Here is a 20,015-nt window from a genome sequence, read left to right as displayed (position 1 = left end):
TCTGGTATTATGAACTACAAGCAACCATGACAGCTGTGACACGTCAGTACAGAGAGTTTATGTAATGTAGCGGTACCATTGAACAATGACAGCTGTGTAAACAATGCAGTCATCGAGCAAAGAAAGTGACCAGTAGTGCAGTAATTGCGATACAACTTTGTACAATGATGCAGAAAGTCCTTGAACATATTAAAAAGTGTCTAGTGCGTAAGAATTAGGGGTGTTAAAAAAAATCGATTCGGCGATATATCGCGATACTACATCGCGCGATTCTCGAATCGATTCAATAATTGGCAGAATCGATTTTTTTTTTTTTTTTTTTTTTTTTTTTTTTTAGGATTCACACCTTGAGCATGGAAGGATGTTATATGAACGGAACATTAAGCCTTAATATTTTATTTTAATGCTGTTCAAACATGAAACAGATTTCAACCTCTATAAGACTGAAATTTCAGACAAATAAATAATACATTTTCATATAAATCTTACACTCTACAAGCTTACTGATTAGTATTTTCTAAATTTGAATGAAAAAAATCGCAACAATCGACTTATAAATTCGTATCGGGATTAATCGGTATCGAATCGAATCGTGACCTGTGAATCGTGATACGAATCGAATCGTCAGGTACTAGGCAATTCACACCCCTAGTAAGAATATTGATCAACAACAGTTGTACCGGATGTGGAGGGTCTGAGAGGATTTTGCCTGCCCTTGTTTTGGTTCTTGTGGCGTGCAAGTCCTCAAGAGTGGGTAGGGGGGAACTGATGAGATTTATTTTTTATTTTTTTTTTTTTTTTTGCCCGAACTCTCTGTTGCAACAACACTTTATGCAACACCCATTTAGAGAGAAAAAATAGGGAGACGCCACCAAATTTTGACCTGGTGAAGCCTGGATTAAAGGTGAACTTGAACAATTGAAGTACATTTGCCTCGATTCAACATTAACCAATGTTAAACCTGTTCAATATTTACTATCACAAATCCTTTTACCTAGCTGATTTTTCTTCTTCTTTGTATTTTCCATAAGTCTGGATGCCCTGTGGCACCATGCTGCCTCTCACAGGTCAGTCTTGGTACCAAAACGGGCACGTTAATTAGGTGGTGAGCTGTGTTGGCCATTTCATCTGAAACACAATACAATGATGAAGACTGTGGGTGGAAAGAGAGCATGCAATCAAGTGAGTGTCTAATTGAGCAGATTTCCTGCTCTATTCTGACACCTCAATGACTTCAAAAAAGTGACAAGCAATAATTGTAACAAACCCCCCCCTTTTTTTTGTTTTTTGTTTTAAATTGGAGACTCTGGAGTCTTTGAGACTTGCTCCAGAGCCAGAGATGTTTCCAGACTTGCTACCGCTGGCCAATTTACTGTTAGCTAGGTTAACTCAATTCACTCCCAGAACTATGCTATCAAAACATGGAACCTACCAAAAGAAAGATTAGAGTCTCTTCTTTCATCAGGAAAAAAAAAGGTACATTTCTATCTGTTTCTATTATGCAGCAATTAGCATTAGAATATAGCAAAGTTTCATCATCATTCACAAATCTGTTTAAAACAATGGGAAAAAGAGCTTTTTGCAACATGGCCCAGTTTGATCTCTTATACTCTGCTGCCGCCTGATGGCCGTTTTTGTAATAACTACCATTGCTTAAAGTTACCATTCTCTTCAGTTCACAGGCTGCATCAAAGCCTTCTATATGCTCTAGCATACCCCCCCCATAAAATCGTATAAATACGTCTTTGGGAGAATGGTAATATTTAAAATAGAACATATTTATACGTTTTTGGGAGCCAATGAGTTAATATACGCTAACACTGAAGCTCAACTAACAATTTGCCTTTGACATGTTAGAGCTTCTGTGTAGTTTACGTCTTGTCAATGGCACATGAAGGAGCTGCCAAATGATGGATTGAGACTCAGTGTGGGGGCGGATATTATGTAAATTATGAGCTTTGTAACATCAAAACTGTGTTCGAAATCAAGTACCTGCTGGATCCAGGATACTAAGAAACAGGATTCAGTAACGGGGGTCCACAGTTTTCAATTTCAAATGGTGCACATTGATGAAGCTGTGCTAAATTACTGTCATGCTTGATTATTTTATTTTTTTTTTAATAATTATGTCATAGAAATGTTTCTCAACAGCAAGTATTGTCTGGGTTTCATTGGACCCACAACTTGGAATCATTTCATGGCATGGCAAGCAACTAACGTCTAATTACCCAGCTAAGCACACCTCTTAACTATTATCAATTATCATATTTCCACTGAGAATACTGAATTCTATTGTTGTGATATCTTTCTAATAGGTTAGTGTGTGTTAGTCCATGCATACTACATGGACTTCTTAATATTCCCAGTCCACTTAATTAGTTTGTGACAAAAGGTTATTAGGTACTTGGGAAAAGTATGTTTTGCTGGGCTTTTCAATGAGTTTTTACTTGTAATATCCTTTGAGCTTGTCAGAGAACTTCAAGCATGGCCTCTTGTTTGTTTCTGAGGCTACAGGTTATTTGGGTGTTATAAACGTTGAATATACCTGTGCGGCAACACAGGAAAAAGACTTGACGTAGCATACATAGCGTGAATGTTAAGCAAGAGTTGCATATGCTGTAAAAAAAAAAAAATGGCAGTTTTGTTGATCCTCCACGATTAAATTATTCATCGACGACTGAATTATTCAACAAACAAGTCTCGCCTCTGGTAACATTCTGCTAAAAAAAAAATACTTCAACAAAACAATCTTCACTTTTTATCCCGTCAACATAACACACGCTAGGATTTTTCGGATATGCTTACGGCTGTCATCGCCACGGGAGCCTCAAGTTTTCGACTTAGGTCATGTTTTCGTTTTTTGCTTGTTTTTGTTCAAATATATACATTATTTCTTCATAGTGGACACATAGTGGCCCAATTAGTTGCTGAGTACACTTAGGACAAATTAACGCCTCCCTCAAATAGACGTCTAGAAAGGCAGTTACTGTATGTGAGGTCACATACAGACTATAAAAAGTTAGGTGCTGATCCCAGTTTGAACTCTGAAAACAAAATGCACATAAACACACTATTAGAAGACAACAAAACTGCCTCCCTTAACTTGATGTTGTTTGTGAGTCATCTGCTTAAAATTAATATATGCCGCCATCCACTTGAGGCGTTTAAAAACACTTTCCTCAACATGCCTTCCTTTTCCAGTTGGAGAAAAGCATGTTCGGTAGGGGTGTGAATTGCCTAGTACCTGACGATTCGATTCGTATCACGATTCACAGGTCACGATTCGATTCGATACCGATTAATCCCGATACGAATGGTCACGATTCGATACCGATTAATCCCGATACGAATTTATAAGTCGATTGTTGCGATTTTTTTCCATTCAAATTTAGAAAATACTATCAGTAAATTTGTACATGTACACTGTAAGATTTGTATGAATATATTTATCTAAAACTTGAGGCTTATAACCGTGAGCCACTGTACACAAACAGTTTGCAATCTGTTTCACATTTGAACAGCATTAAAATAAAAATATTAAGGCTTAATGTGCCGTTCATATAACATTCTTCCATGCTCAAGGTGTGAATCCTAAAAAAAAAAAAAAAAAAAAAAAAAAAAAAAAAAAAAAAAAATCGATTCTGCCGATTATTGAATCGATTCGAGAATCGCGCGATGTAGTATCGCGATATATCGCCGAATCGATTTTTTTTTAACACCCCTAATGTTCGGTAACTGCAATTATCAAAGTTCATTGATGCTATTGCTCACTTGTGGTCATTTAATAGTGAACTGGTGAACACCTACAACAAAAGTACATAGTATCAAATGGAGACAAATACTGTATGCAAGGTAAAAAAAGAAAAGTTTCAAGACTAGCATCACAAAAGACATTTCAAATCCAAACTGCAAACTCCAAGTTTTTCCATTCAAAGTAATCTCCCTGGAGTGTAATGCACTTTGCTCGCCTTCTCTGTCACGCCTTCATGCACTGCTGGAAGGACTCTTTCGGGATTCCATGCAGCTCCATAAGGCCATCTATGTGTCATCCACATTTTTAAAACGGGTCCTTTTGAGCTTTTGAAAGAAGAACAAATATCACACCAAGAGCTCAGGTGAGTAGGAAGGTTGCACCAGCATGGGGGTTGTTCTTCTCGGCTAGGAACTGTCAGATGCTCAGGGGATTGTGATCGGTTGCCTCTTCTCGTGCACTGAATGAAGCACACAGAATTTCTTTGCAGAAATGCTGGGAAAACAGCAGCTCTGAAGCACATAAATAGTTGTAAAGTGCATGTTGTAAACTCCATTTCCTCATCGCAATAATTATTATATTATGGAAAAGTCAATTTATGGAAATAAATGAATACATTTTATTGACACAGAACTTCTAGATGAGATGGCTTCTAAAACGCTTGCCGTATAAACAAGACAGTAGTTTAATTCAAAATGTATTACTCAAATATAATACATATTCATTACATACAAAAGCTTTAGCTTTGCCAACTAAAAAAAATAATAATCAGTTTTCATTAGTGCATTTAGGTAGGAAATGTGTATTTAAGTTTCACTTTTTGAATTGAACTAATGAAATAAATTAACTTTTTTTTTTTAATGATTTTCTAATTTATTAAGATGCACTTAACTCTTTTACTGCCACACGTTATAAAAAAAAACAAAAAAACTTTGATACGACAAAGGCTTTGATCGTTCACAAAAATAGATCCATTGCTTCCATCTGCTGGCCATAGTTAGTGTTTTTGATTCCACAACCCATTGACCAGGCAGCGCTGCACTTAGAAAAATAAAAACAAAAATAAAAAAAACAGTTGACGTCATTTAACGTTTATGGCGGGATACGTTGTGATTTTCCTAATCGTTATTAAACGTTTTTGGCGGTCAAAGAGTTAAATACCCTTGGACGCAATTTGCGGGAAATCCTGTAAATACTCATTTTAACAGCACGGTTAAGGAAACTTAAAAAAAAGCAAAGAATATGTAGCACAAAGAAGCTGAAATGTGTGCGACATTTTGTCTGATCTCAATTTCAGTGTGAAATACATTAAGTCATTTCCACTCTCTCGCCAAGATTTATGCGCGGTGACACGCGGGACAGCTCCCCGATATGTTAGTACTCAGGGATAATTAAAAATGCAATGGTCAAGCCTGTATTTCTAATGCAGCTGACAGGGCCTCATCATTAATTCAGACTGATTCAATATCAAACTGCAGGGTCTGGAGAAGCAGAAGTCAGCCATACATGATGCAAGTGTCCATGAATCACCAGCGAATGTGCCTTAAGTGCTCTGTTTGGGATGTGTATGGAGGTCTAAGGAATCTATTTAAATGATTCAGTCTTGTTCTGTGGTGAACCTTTGAATCTTTCATTGTTGAACGTGTAGCATATTCATGATAGCGTATTATTTTTTAATTCAATAACAATTCATGTGTACAACTTTAGAGGCATTCATTCATCCATTTTCTATCAGGCTTGTCATCGTTAGGGTCCAGGGACTCCAGGATAAAATGAAGCCTATCCAAGCTGTTTCTTCTGTTTGTTTTTTTTATGAACTCCCATTGGTTGCCAGCCAACCAACATACATATGACAAATTATAATACACACTTGAAAAATCTTCAGCTGTGATTACTGTACTTTATTTCCTTGAATACTAACCTAATGAGTCCCCCACTTAAGACTAAGTAAATCATGGAGTCACTATTTCCCTTGCTAGCTCATTGCTAGCATGCTAAAACGTTTGTATGCTAAGTACGACTAACTCCAGTTGTCACCTGACGTAAATTGTAACACAAGGGTAACATTGTTTCAATATTTTTCCAGAAAGACAATACAAATACAAATCAAGGGTTTTAATAAAATAATTTATTAATCCAGGTCATGTTATTTAGCTAATTTAGCCTATATGCAAGGCAACGAGGCAAGGCAGATTTTTTTATATAACACATTTCGTACACAAGGCAACTCACACAATTCAAAAACACAATGTCAACACCTAAAAGCATTTCCAACACAACTAACAACTTTCAAAAGCACTAGCTATAATTAGAGTTGGGGAATCCAGGCCCAGAAAATAAAAATCCTGAAACAGTTTTTGGCTTTAGCCACATTTGCTTCTACTCAACAGACGGAGACAAGCTCATTTACCTGTCAATACTTAAAAAGACGCAAAGTGCGACCAATCAGAGCCCTTCACGAACAAAAAATAAATAAATAAATAAATAAATAATGCCCTGCGATTGGCTGGCAACCAGTCCAGAGTGTCCCCCGCCTACTGCCCAGAGCCAGCTGAGCTAGGCGCCAGCACCCCCCGCGACCCCTGTGAGGAATAAGCGGTCAAGAAAATAGATGGATGGATGCATAAATAAATAAATGCTGGTAGGAAAGGTGCCAGAAAAATAAACACTGCAAGAAAAGGGTAAACTTTTTACGTACCTCACTTCCTGATCCTTCAAATAAAATCCTTAGCTGTGTCGGAGGCCCAAAGTATGAGCTCTTTGGTCACAAACTGGAGATGTGGTACAGTGTAGGTTCGATTCCTACCCTACCCATAAAAAAAATAATAATAATCAAATAAAGCACAGGAGCAAAAAAGGCTAGACTTAGAATGTTGGGTCATTATTTATTCATTTATCAAGTAAGACTTCAAAAGACGTTTTGTCATGACGTCATGTTTTGATTTTGTATTTTTTCATTTTCTCCTTTACAGAAGAGATCATAATAAGTATCTCGAGGCTGGGCTCTTTTTTTGGATATCAAAATATTAGGGGTGTGAATTGCTTAGTACCTGACGATTCGATTCGTATCACAATTCATAGGTCACAATTCGATTCGATACCGATTAATCCCGATACACATTTAGTAATCGATTTTTGCAATTTTTTTTTTACTCAAATTTAGAAAATACTTAACCAGTAAACTTCTACATGTATACTGTAAGATTTGTATGAAAATGTATTATTTACTTATCTGAAACTTCAGTCATAACTGTGAGCCACCGTATTTAATAAACAGGTTGTAATCTGTTTCATATTTGAACAGCTTTGGAATAGAATATTAAGCCTTAACGTTCCATTAATTAATATAACATTTTTCCATGATTAAGGTGTGAACCCTAACCCTAAGTAAGACATTTTGTTGAATATTTTTCCATCAAAAATGGATGTTCGATTCGGCCGCCAATTGAATCGATTCGAGAATTGCGCGATGTAATATCACGATATATTGCCGAATCGATTTTGTTTAACACCCCTACAAAATATGGTCACCCTAATATAGTAGCAACAATTTTGAAATAGGCAAAAAAAAAAAAAAAAACGTCCATTACAAGGCTACTTTGGAAATAAAATTGGATCTTTTGTTAAAAACCAGAGTGGCACCATTGTGGAGGCAGCATTCATGAACTATGCGGTATGTTTGTGGCGAACAGACACATCATCAGTAAACACAAATTCCTCACCATGTCAACCCTGTAAAAAGTGTTCCTGTTTCTTAAAGAACATTTTAATTGGACGTGATCTTAAGTTAAAAACCTGAGTGGCACATGGCATAAAGTACTGGCACAACTTCATCCTCTGTGTATGTGGTGATTGAACACTACTCACCACGTCCAGGTCGTCAACTTCATCTAGCAATCAAGCAAGTGCCACTTAGTAGAACCGAACGCTGTTCATAAACATTTTTAATAGGACTTGATGTTAACTTTAAAAGCTGAGTGACACATTGAAAAAGGCTGTTAACTTAGTAATCTTATTTTTTTGTGAATGAAGTATCTTAATTATAAGGATTGCGTCAAGTCCCTGCACCGCTTTTGACTTGCCACAAGAGTGCCCGAGTCACTTTTAAATGATGATCGACAGCTTCATTAATGTGCATCTGTAATTCCGTAATGTTCATGTGTTATTCACAGGATGAGTGTTTCTTATCAACTCAAGTGATAATTGAGTGCCTAACTTTTACCATACTTTTTTTTAACATAGAAAAAAATAGAAGGTATCCTGCAGAAATAGTGATGTAGCCTTTTAAATTCTAGACTAACCAAGAGTTATGTTATGATTTTAATTATTTGTGCTGTCTTCTTAACTCATTCACTGCCAGCCCAGTAAAAATAGATCTTTGACGTGTATAGCCGTCAATGGCACTGAATGAGTTAAAACAGATAAAAAAAATAAAAAAAAGGTTGAATAAAAGTAATAAAAACACGCAAAAGAATGTGCCATTTTTTGTCCACCAGTAATAACTTGTCACTTTATCAGTGCTATGAATCAATGGATGGGATGAAAACACAGGTGTGTGCGTGCGTGTATGAGCAGAGAAGTGGCACATTAATCACGGCCACCTGTCTGTCCAGCCAAGTCAAAGCAGCAAATCACATTTGTTTCAGTCCCACGAGGGAAGGCGACGCTTTCACACTCGTATGCTGACAATAATAAGGGAAACGTCGGTGACGGCTACACACTTCGCTGATTGATCGCAGGCAGCGAGCGTGTTGTTGTTTTGTGACGAACTGGCTCCAATTAGCGATAGCAGGAAAGTAAAACAAGTTCAAGATGCTATTAAAAGATTGTGGGTGTTCTAATTGGGCTTAGTGTTTTTTTTTTGTTTTTTTTTGTTTGTTTTAACTGCTGATGATGGAAGGTGGAGGCATTTTTACACAATATTCAAAATAATATTTTTTCAAAAATATTAGCTTGTTTCCCCCTTAAATTTATGCCATGTTTAACAAGTTTTAAACAAAAAGTTCAAAGCTCAGGGTTAAGCTTGTAAACGTCACATGACTAAACACAGAAATCATATGAGCCATGATTGGTCATTACTTGAGCCCTGAGCATGGACTTATGCTCCATTCGAGGATGGTCAGAAGTCGGACTTTTCCGAGTTCAAAACCAGGAAGTGTGTACGGGAACGCCCCTTGAACTCGGAAATTCCACTTGCGAAGTCGAAAGAAAAAAAGGACCCCGACTTCACCGGCGGACTACAATGTGACGTCACTCTGAATGGCAAAACACAATTTACTCGAGTATAAAACTAGATAGCTTTCTTCATTCATAAATATTCAACATAACTTCATGTAACTCAACGTACGTGACAGTATTGCCGCTATCTCCCTGTATGAAATTATACTGTCAACTACTTAACTGTATGAAATGCTTATGATATAAGATTAAAACTATAAATGAAGCAAAAGAGGTCAAAATGAGTTTTGAGGACCAAAATAAAACAGAATTCATGACTATCCGCCATTTTGTTTTTTTACGTTCGCCTCGAACGCTTTCAGGTCGGAACTGGGAAAAACCAACCGACTTACGACCATCCTCGAATGCAGCATTATACTGTATATAAATAGATTAACAATTGCTGGCAGCTGAAGCCAGATGGCAGCCATTTTACGTTGCCACTGTTACTGACAACTTCTCACAGAGGACTTTCGACGATGTACGTTCATGTGATAGAACATGTTTGTTTTGCATATTATTGAAATTAATAGTGTATTTTTAAAAAGAATTAATTATTGGTTTACCACAAGATGGTGCTAGATTATACTTACTGTCACTTTAGAATTGCTACTTATTCAGTAGGGAACAATGAAAATTTGTGACTTACCTTGAAAAATATAAAAAAAAAAAAAAATGCATTCACAATTCAGAAACGCACAGCCTACAACTATATTAAGAATTGGCCTCACCTCCCCCCCCCCCTCCCCCCGCCTCCCGCCCTAGAAACAAGCAACTAGATTCTCCTGTGATTACTACTTTGTTGCTCAAAAATTTATTTAAAAAAAAAAATACATATTTATTTCTAAAAAAACAACAATTTCATTTTCACATATCTATAATGGGTTCTTTTTATCTGGCCCTTTTTTGTGTTAGACTGTGAACATGTTTTAAAATGGACCCACTTGCAAGAACTCAACTGATGTAAAAAGCGAATATTTGATATTTTTCTCTCGTCGACTTATTGACATGAACAAACATTCTTTGTACTCGGCTGTACTTGGCAGTCAGAAAACATGCCGTGTTCACACGGAGATGTAAGCAAATATAGCCATCAAACAGGATTTAAACGAGCAGACGTCTCTCCGATGAAGCCGGCCTCCAATAAAGACGAACCTCCAATAAAGGCCTTGCCTCCCTTCTGGGCTAAAAGCTTTGGTGGCTATTTAAGCAATCACAGTCCCTTCCCACAGATTGATATTGATTGATCAAAAGAGTGTTTGTTGATTGCGGCAGATAAGACGGACAAAAGTACAAACTGTAATACATCAGACCAAGAAAAGCAGATGTAAAAATGCATTGAAAAAGGGCAATATTTCTGTTAGAACAATTCATTAAAGTCCTATTTCCTTTTGTCATAAGAGTTTCACCCATATGGTCATCTTTATAAATGTATAATGGGCACGGATAGTTACTGGGGAATATATTACATCCTCTTTTGTGTGCTGCTGGGCGGAATATTTGCTGTGAAACACAATTAGTGGGATATTTTGAAAGAGATGGAAATGATGTGTAGCCTCCAGGCACGCAAAAGGGCTTTAATATCTCCCTTTTTCCCTTCTCCCGTTTCCACGATATATGTTTTCATATTCAGCCTGCTTGGGTAATTACTATAATTACCCCAAAAATGCACACATTACGAGCGCTATTTGTGCAGTTTGTACTCAGCGATAATGGCCGACGTCCCCATAATCAAGAGAAGAACATATCTTTTCTTATTGTACGCACATAAAAAGAAGACTCCGCTGTTCGAATGGGCCTCATTTATTACAAAGGCCATGCAAGCAATTTACAACTCACCCTTTCACTTGGCGTTCTCAATTCCCTCCGGCGGAAATAAGTTTGACATTTTCTCCTCCGAGTGAAACAACACCGTCAAGATTTTCCTATAAAAGCATCGCCTCCACCTGAGCGACAAATGATCGTGTTTGTAGTTCATCAACCAAACCACAAGCCACCGCCTTCAGGAGATGGATTTTTTTATTTTTTATTTTATTTTTTTAAATTAATGTCCCTGACAAATGTGACGATAAGACCTGGCTACTGTTAACCTGCACTCCTTACCAGCAACGTCTGGGAAAGGTGAGTCTCTCTTTGGTTCCATTCACCATATTAAAAGCTGCAGTTTCAGATTCAGTTGTGATTTCATGCCAATGGGCTCTTTGCACAGCTCGACTACTTCCTGGACTGAATACCACATTTTTGTTTCCTGTCTTTCATGAGTGGACAAGCTGATTAATCCAGGTGTGCCTAATCTCAGTAACTACAACAACATTGGCCAGACACACCTGGATTAATCAGTTTGTCCACTCATGAAAGACAGGAAACAAAAATGTGGTATTCAGTCCAGGAAGTAGTCGAGCTGTGCAAAGCTTTACATTATCAGATTTTTAGTCGACTTGGAATGCTATGTCATGTGATTCCTTTATTTTTGTAATCCAAAAAGAAAGTGGCCAGATGAAAATGTGCAACATGAATTCACATGGTCAAAATGAGTCGTTTGCTGTTTGCATGCGCTAACCTTTTTGAAAGGCAAAAACGGATTTGAATTCAGCGTCGTCGTGATGTAAATTTGACCCTCATTACTCAAGTCCCTCCCCACTTTGTAGTTGCAACACATTCAGTAAATTCTGAAAAATTGGCTTGCGTCTCATACAAAGCTAAAACTCTGCATCAGCTGCCAACCTCAGAGCAGTTGGGGACAAAACAGCTTCAATTAATTTGACAGAGACTCTTCAAACTGCAATTGTGCTGTGTTCAGGTACGTTTTGTGAAGGATGGCTTCATCACCATAAGCTTTCACACGCACTAGAAATACATTTCTGGGTTTTGAGCTACGCATACATACACAGTGGTCGGTTCGCCTCAGAGTGCTCGCTGGGAGGCCGTGAGGTTGCCGGGTCACCATGGAGGAGAAAAGAAAGAAGGATTTTTTATTTTTTTTCCCCCCTCCAGGACGACTACGGTGTCACGCTACCGTGGCCAGCCACAATTCCGCCAACGGCCTACTGAGTTTCAACACACTCAATACAATGAAACACATGAAGGCTAAGACGGTGACATATCAGCAGCTGTTTTGCTTATCACATGAACGAGAGCAGCGAACCAATTGGAGGAAGCCATATCATCACTGCTATGCTGTTTATGTTGTTGGGATGAAACTGAATGCAGACATCCCAACAACATAAACATTTAAAAAAAAAAGGACACAAGTGTTTTTCACATAGCAGCGACAATATTTAGATATCGAATATTAATATGAAAGTCAAATATCTTTCTTTACGTGCATTTAACATTCACTGCCTTTGACAAGTATACATGTCAATTGTATTTTTTAGAGCGGGGATAGATGGGGGAGAATCTGATTATGCTCCACTGTAAATGTCAAACTTGGAATCAACTTTACTGATGCCAAACCACCGGTAGATGACGTCATTGCCCCATTTTATACGAATTAAACACAGTTTCAGAGTCCATGGGAGAAATGGCTGTGTTTTAGCAAACCTACATTTTTCTACTGTCAATTATAAAAGAACGGGACGAGGCGAAAAGTAGGGAGTCTATTCTGTCATGTGGTAGATTCGTTTTATATATAATTATTGACCGTAATATCACGTGGGTATCGAAAATTTTGAAATTTTCTAAAATGGCTGGCAGTGAATGAGTTAAGACCAACTACAATAGCTTGAAAAATTGCATCATTGGGAATTTTCAACCCCAATAATCAAACCTGATAAAAGGACATCAAAAATTATACTAGATCACCCAGAGCCGTCATTTTGACTGTTCTCTGTTTGACTGTTGGATTTGTTGTTACTCTGTTTACATAGTTCCACAAGGTTCCAGGTCTTTTCCTCTCTCTGTATATATATCATTACTGCACTGCCATTTTATTGTATTCAAAATAGAACAATATTTAGGAGTAATTACTACTTTACCTCCACAACCGTCAATTTAACTGCTCTATTCATTTCAATGTACATCTTTTGCGTTGGGCTTCTGTAGCAATTACCATTCAACACGGAGGCATTTGGCTTTGGATACAAGCTATATTACCATGTTGAAAAAAATATATACTGGAGAGGAGACTACACAGCTACATTCTGAGAAGCTGACAGAGGTTTCTGACGAATCACAATGAGTGGTCACTGGATCACTCAGTAGTTTCAGACAGCATGTCCAAACAAGACCAGCCCACCCCCTTTAAAAGAAGCCATGTATCGTTTCACTGGAATTGGTGACTCAGCACAAGGTAAAGTAAAACCTTATCGGAAAAAATGCGCTCCTAGATGTGATGGAGTCATGACGTTTTTGGCAATACAAGCCTGATAATCAAAATTCATACACCCGTTTTCCACAGAAAAGCAAGACAGGCGCTTTATTAGTTACTCAACAAAACGAGTAATAACCATATTAGGCGATTATTATTAGGCAGGAGTGCAAGCCGTCAAAATGACTGCTCTGGGAGATCTAGTAGTTTCAGAATTCTAGTAGTGCTAGTGTTAAAAAAAAGGTGGCATGGGACCTTTAAATGAGAGTAACTGACACATAAATTGACCACAAACATTTGCATGTATGAAACAAACGAATTGCATTACTTTCGTGATGTGTCGGCCCTGAGAACCAATCAACAGGCGCCAGCTTCTGAGGTGATTTGTTGTCTTTTTACTGCTAAAACCACATGTGACTGGTTGATCCACACTAAGCAGAAGGGGGAAGGGGGAGGTAAGAGTGAGCACACAATTTGGGGCGAAGGAGAGGTGAGTGTGAGAGAGCATAGCAACACAGTGAGCGGTCAAAAAAACAAATAAAAAATTTGACACATTTTAAAATTAATAGATAATTTGAGGGCAGAGTGCAGACCTTGAAAAATTAAAATTTCATATCGGGAGGCTCCATAAGCAACCTGAATTAGGCATATGCATACTGATTTTTGATGTTATGTGTGCTGTAAAGTGTTTTGTTGCAGCTGCAGCTGTTGTGAATGCACAATACAAATGAAGTTGTCGAGTTGTTCACCTGTTACTTCAGTTAGAAGAGAAAGGACAACACAAGGGAACCTGACGTTAATGAGTGTTCAAGTGTGTCTACTGCAACTGTTGCTGCTCCTACAATAATCGTCAAGAGTTAAACTTTGGTGGCCCTTATTTAAGAAAAATAAATAAATAAACAATGTTACAGTTTATTTTTTTATAGCACTCTGAGTATGTGCATTAATAAATCAATATAAATGATGTATACTGTATTTCATATACAGTAAACACCCCTCTAACGCAGGTTCTGGGTTCAACGTCCCTTTATTTCACAGATTTTTTTTCAGTTCATAACTCTTATTTTGTTTGCCTTCTATTTATTTTGGGTGTGATTTCACCTTTGGCCGCTCGATGGCAGCGTACTGTATCTTACAGTATACATCAATAATCATGCCCAAAGATGTACATTGTAAAATAAACCTAGATCCTTTGCTTGCTGTTGGCGTAAAAAGCAGGATTAAAGAGGGTATAATAAGTTAGTGAACATGTAGAGGGATGGTACACCCTAACATTGTACAGTATTTTTTGTCTTATTTATTGCTCTTGCTCACTTTCAAAATGTTATGGGGTAGATTCACTAAGAATGCGCTGCGTCCGGTAATAGCGCGAAATATTGCACCACAACTGCACCCGCAGTCTGCACCCAGTTACCAACCTATTCATGTAGGATATTGCTCTAATCATATACCGGCGCAAACACGCCCACAAAAAGCGAGGCACGTGCACCATGCCATGCACTGCTGTCATGATCCCAGGATCGAGGGTACGGCAGGTTAATAAATACATGCTTTCCCTAAAAGTTATTTGCGTCACGCAAACTCTGTGTGGCTATTTGCGCTGCCGTTAGTGAATTAGACGCTATAACCAGTCTCATTTGCATTGGGGTGGGCATATTTTGCGTCAAATGTATGTAAATTACCTTATTTAAATATGCGCAAATAACAATGGCACACCGGGGCGCAATCTGGTTGGCAGAACACTTAGTGACACATTTCCCCATCTGCGCATGTTTAGTGAATTAGGCACTCCTGGATTGCTCCATTTTTACCGGTTAGCGCCACACAAAGGCTACGCAAACCTTTAGTGAATATATCCCTATGATTTTAAATTAAATATTACCCACACCCCCACCCCCCACCCCCAAATTGTGGATTATACATATTGTAGTTGTAGTCGGAAACGTAACGCCTGTGATGGAGGGGACCTCGTGGAAATGTATTTTTTTAAATTCTTTTATTTGAGTTTACTTTTTAATATTGAGAAGCCCTGAGATAGCAAATTGTAAAGAACCGAAAAACGAAAAAAAACAGGTGAAAATGTCATCCCATGAAACTGGAACCATGTAGTTGAAACCCAACTCAAAGGATGGCCAGAGAAAATAATTCCATGTTTACGTTGATGATGATGTCTTGGTGATCGTCCAAACTTTCCGCGCATGCAGACATCTCCGCGTGGAGCTTTGGAAAGCTCGCCACGGGGCTCTTACATGCCAAGCTTTCATGTGTATTTAGACGAGAGAATGAAGCCGCGCGAGCCGAGTCAAGGCCGAGTCGGCTTGCATTAAAATGGACTCTTTGGAGAAGAGCGTGCAAGTCTCTGGAGACCTAATTGGTATTGAGGGTGGGGGGGTGGTCTATGCACGAATCCTTTTCATCATCGTTTTATATCTGATGTTCATCAGCCAGGGTGGAACGTTGGCTGCTTGTCAATGAGAAGTTGTTTTTCTTGTGAACGCAACATAGTACATCATTCACATGTAAGCAGTTTTTTTTTCTTTGAAGAAGAAATATGTGTATTTCTATGATGGTGTATTAGGGCCACGTAATTTTTTATTATTTTATTTTCAGAAGGGTGGGGGTTATATTACGAGGAAAAAACAGGCAAATCTGCCACTTTATTAAGTAATTTGATTTTAATTTAGAAAGTGGCAAATGTGCGATAAACCCCCACCCGGAAATTTACGACAAATACGTAGCGTAGCTATAAACTGTGAGGATTCGTTGATGGTTACTGGAACACTGTTTATAAAATGACAAGGCAGGATGGAGATGGGTTTATTTTTAAAGGGGCTGTCTGCCGGATTAACTCAGGAAAATGCACTTTTTAAATACAGGATGTACACACTTTAACTTTCTATCAGTCTACACATCTGTGTTTTGGTTAATCTTTTGCGGTAATTTCGTCCTAAACCCCCACCTCCCCAGCCTGTATTTTGCCATTTTGTGTTTGTTTTGTAAACAGCGGGACGTTTCTGTGGAAAGACAGTGTTTACACCCCTCCAGCCAATCGCAGAGCGGGGGGGGGGGGGGGGGGGGGGGGTCGCAAACGGGGCCGGGCGAACGTGTCAGCTGCGTGACATCACTCCCGCGGCAATTTGATAGCACGCACGGATTTTTTTTTTCATTCACTCACTCACAGAAGCTTACGTGTGTGTGAATGAGTGAGTGAAGAAAAAAAAAGTCCGTGCGTATTTTTCGTAAGTTTCTGAGTTTTTTTTTTTCTCGCATATCTGCAACTTTATAAACTCGCAAATTTGACACTATATAAAGTCTCAAATTTGCTACTTTATAAAGTTTTTCTTGGAATACAGCGGTGCCTCTACTTACGAACGTCCCTTCATGCAAACTTTTCAAGTTACAAAACACCTCAACAAGAAAATATTGCCTCTTGTTACGAAAGATGTTGTCAGGATACGAAAGGTAAAAATACAGTATGCGCTGTTACTCGCAGCTCCCAGAGTTTACTGAACGCAACATACTTACAACTGCTATGCCATTGGCTATTACCTTAGCATACTGCATGTGCCTATGTGTGTAAATAGATAGATAATAGTTATGTGTCTATGTAGCGTCCTCGTCATTCGCCCCTCGGGGGCATGAGGTGTTCAGATAGTTTTACGTAAATATTCACTAACAAATTTGTGCAAAAATTCAAACAATTGGTGATTGATAAAGGCTACGTTGCACAGTAAGTTTTTAATTGCGACGAGACGGGCCTTTTTTGGAAAAAGATGCCTCGCCGTACCTGAAATTTCCATCAAGTTTCGGAATTTGTTGAATAACCCCGAAAAAGTGTTCACCAGTCGGGCGATCGCTCACTATGATGATGTTTGCCTTGGACATTTTTGAAGAAAAAAAAAAAAAGCAAACATCTTTGGATAAGTTCTTTACAAAAACCCAGGCAAAAAAAAAAAAAAAAATGAACCAAAGAGTGAGAAAAACGATGAGGACAGCAGTTAAAAAGGTAAATGACCATCATTTTTATTCTTTATTCTATGTTTTATACATTATGCACAACTCTCATTTATTGTGCAAAAATCTTATTATAACATGTATTTGTTACATGTTTTGATGCATTTTTATGCTTCATAAAACATTTATGTCTGAATTTCGGGACGCTTGGAACGGATTAGGGCATTTACATGGAAAATGCGTTTCTACTCACAAAATTTTCTAGTTTAGAACTTTCTTGCAGAACCAATCATTTCGTAAGTAGAGGTACCACTGTATTACACCCCCACTGAAAAAAATAAAATAAAATTATACGTGGTCCTAATACGCCAGGGGTGGCGAGATCCGGTCCTCGAAGGCCGCAGTCCTGCAGGTTTTGGATGTTTCCCTTCTTCAACACAGCTGATTCATGATCAGCTCATCAGCAAGCTCTGCAGAAACCTGATAACGAGCCTGTTAATTGGAATCAGCTGCGCTTCGAGTAGGGACATCTATAAAACCTGCAGGACTCCGGCCCCCGAGGACCGCAGTTTGCCACCCCTGTAATACGCCATCATAATTTCCACCTCTTCATACCAATTATATATAAAATTTTAAAAAGTAAAAATGCCAAATAAGGTAATTAAAAAGGTGCTCTGTTTGCCGATGGCGAGGTCCATTCCCGAGTTCTACACCTGCGTTGCACAGTAGGCGTACCAGTAGGTTTACTCGACCACACGTTCCCACGGTTCTCCGTGGCTGTGTGATATATGAAAACACACTGTGGGAGGTTTATTAATCACTTAAGCTTTTAGAGTCGTGGGATACCAAATCCACTCTTGCTTTTGTACTCAGCCCACCTAGATCTTTTTCATAGGAGTCAATCCTTGGAAACACAAGGTCGTGTCTAAATGATGTCTACTGTAAGAACACCTTTGACACCCAGGAGTGACCCATATATTGTGCAAATTATCAGGAAGGCGGGAGCAGTGCGATAAATGTGACACGGCTTCTTTCACTTCTGCACAGACACAACAGCAACGCCCCATCCTCAACGTCTACTGGAAGTTCAACCTTGCTGTAGCGTAGAAACCGAACCGCCTCTCGCTTAAGACCATATATGGTCGTGAGCGTTCCCACGTTGATCCCTGCCGAGTTAAGAGCGCCTGTGTTTGGTTGCTGTACAAAACGCTTGCAGCTGTGAAAGCCGCGCTAAAAATAACCCATCTGTTTCTCCTCCTCCTCCTCTTCATCCTCATCTTGTTTTGTCAAGTGGGACCTTTCCTTTTCTTCTCGGGTTTAGACTTTGACGCTTGCTCAACTTGATCAGCCTCTTTCATGCCCGCCGCTTTACCAATTTTCCCGACAATTGAAGCGGAATGCATGCGGGAGCAGAGGCCGTCTCTGGCCTTTTAAATGGCTTTGCTCACCTTTTAAACATCCCCTCCCTGCAAACTCACCCTTACCAGAAGAGAGGCTTTATCGTGTGTGATAAAGCAGCTCGGGTCTGGGAGGAATCAGTCCATGCATGCCTGTTGCATGAGGTCACTGTGTGCTAATGGAGAACCTCCTACAGACTGAGTCAATGCAACACAGACACAAAAGCACAATTGCCTCTTCTCTTTTTTCCCCCCCTCACCTGCTAATACACACGCACGCATAAAGGCTACACATTGATTCCACAAACTTTACCAGAGTTTAGCGACAGCAGTGAAAGAACTTTGTGAAGTAGTTTTTCAATCGACTCGAGTCTTTGTGGTTGAATTCAAAGACTGGCTTTGCAATAATTGTTACCGCATGGATGTGAGCGCGTTCGCTTCATCAGCTCAAAGCAAAACATAACTTTAAGCTTTTTGTTTGAAAAAATAAGCGCTAGAACAAAATGAAAGGGCGTACGATGTTATGTAAGTAGGAAGTATAATGCTATGTAAGCAGAAACTATAGTGTTACATGTGCAGGAAGTATTTGCATGGTGGGCGATGTCATAAGAAAGTATAGTGGTGATGTTTTGAGCAGGGACTACAGTTACTGTATGCAAGCAGGAAATGTACGGTAGTGGTAGGTAAGCAGAAGTTACGTGGCTTGTAGTTCGGTATAATATAATGCAACATAAGCAGGAAGCAGTGGTGGTTCTGGCATGAATGACGACTTGGGTGGGTGGCTAATGAAGCCCCACCTGTCGCTGCTTACCAAACATAGCCAAACAGCCCACAGAGGATACAAGTACAAAATGTTTCTCATTACTTACAGTATTCCTCTTTTATTCTGCTTTGGTTTTTCACAATAACAAGATCAAGTAGTGACTCGAGTGAACATTTTTGACTGGGAAATACGGTCAAATATATTTGCAAGTACGTTCAAACATAGAAATATATTGAAACATACTTGCATATACATTTATACGTTTCAACGTACTTGCAGGGATGATTAAACGTACTTTTAAGTATGTTTGAACATATTTGCAAATACACTGGAACATACTGACCCGGGATTTACACCGGATGCGGCTGCGGTGCGGTGCGGTTGCGGTGCGTTCCGGCGACGCAACCAATTAGATTCCATTCATTCGAATAGTGCAATTTACATCGCTTGCGTGTGCGTTTCGTGTCGACTGCGTCTCAGCTGCGGCTGCCGCAGCCCGTCCGCAAGGATAGACCTAATTTCTATTTTTGCCGGAGGCCGACCGATGCGGCATTACCACTAAGTTAGTACATTCATATTTACTTGCAAATGGCAAGCTAGCACAAAACACATCGAGCGGGACAG

General features: G+C 38.9%; 1 long non-coding RNA gene across 1 annotated transcript; it reads right to left on the bottom strand.

Moving 5' to 3' along the window:
* Positions 1-3,799: 3,799 nt before the first annotated feature.
* On the bottom strand, positions 3,800-11,199 carry LOC144018107 (uncharacterized). Its single transcript, XR_013283337.1, has 3 exons — positions 11,072-11,199; positions 6,450-6,558; positions 3,800-4,263 (listed from the first exon to the last, which is right to left on the bottom strand). It is a non-coding gene; the product is annotated as an uncharacterized LOC144018107 (long non-coding RNA).
* Between the last annotated feature and the right edge of the window lie 8,816 nt (positions 11,200-20,015).

The sequence above is a fragment of the Festucalex cinctus genome, chromosome 1 (assembly GCF_051991245.1).
Source record: "Festucalex cinctus isolate MCC-2025b chromosome 1, RoL_Fcin_1.0, whole genome shotgun sequence".
Lineage (NCBI taxonomy): Eukaryota > Metazoa > Chordata > Actinopteri > Syngnathiformes > Syngnathidae > Festucalex > Festucalex cinctus.
This window is presented reverse-complemented; position numbering and strand designations above follow the sequence as displayed.